A 730-nucleotide genomic window follows, 5' to 3' on the forward strand; every position below is an offset into this window, starting at 1 on the left:
TCAGGTGTGGGCTCAGGTGTGGGCTCAGGTGAGGGCTCAGGTGTGGGCTCAGGTGTGGGCTGTCCTAGATTTGAGTCCCAGGCTTGCCCTTGGCATCTTAACTGGTGTCTGAGCCCGAAGTTTCCCATGATTATGAAGGTGAGCATGGCACTCAAAATACCTGATATGCTTACATATGGGTCTGCCCCCAAGCAGGTGCATAGACAACATCCGCTCTCAGTTTTATTAATGAAACTTAATTTTTTTCTGTTAAGATTTTATTTATTTATTTGAGAGAGAGAGCGAGCATGGGGGAGGGGCAGAGGGAGAATCCCAGGCAGACTCCCCACCGAGCAGGGAGCTGACGTGGGGCTAGATCTCAGGACCCTGAGATCACCACCTGAGCTGAAACCAAGAGTCAGACATTCAGCCAACGGAGCCACCTGGCGCCCCTGATGAAACTTAATTCTTAATGAATTAATTAATAATGATTTAATGAAATTTAGCTACTCATAAAGACTAATGTTAATGATGCTGATGATGGGTGGAGTTTGTTGGGTTTTAAATGGAAACAGTTAAAACAGCGGCAATCCATCCCCCATCACGGGGCTGCGGTGCCCACCAGCGGCCACACGGGGGCGCCGCAGGACAGCGCGGGCTGCCAGGGCTGGAGCAGGTGCGGGATGGAGCAGGAGCCCCGCTTTGAAGGAGGAGGGTTAGGGGCGTCCCGGGACCAGGGGCCGGAAAAGGG

The sequence above is a fragment of the Phoca vitulina genome, unplaced genomic scaffold, assembly GCF_004348235.1.
Source record: "Phoca vitulina isolate PV1807 unplaced genomic scaffold, GSC_HSeal_1.0 scaffold1, whole genome shotgun sequence".
Taxonomy (NCBI): domain Eukaryota; kingdom Metazoa; phylum Chordata; class Mammalia; order Carnivora; family Phocidae; genus Phoca; species Phoca vitulina.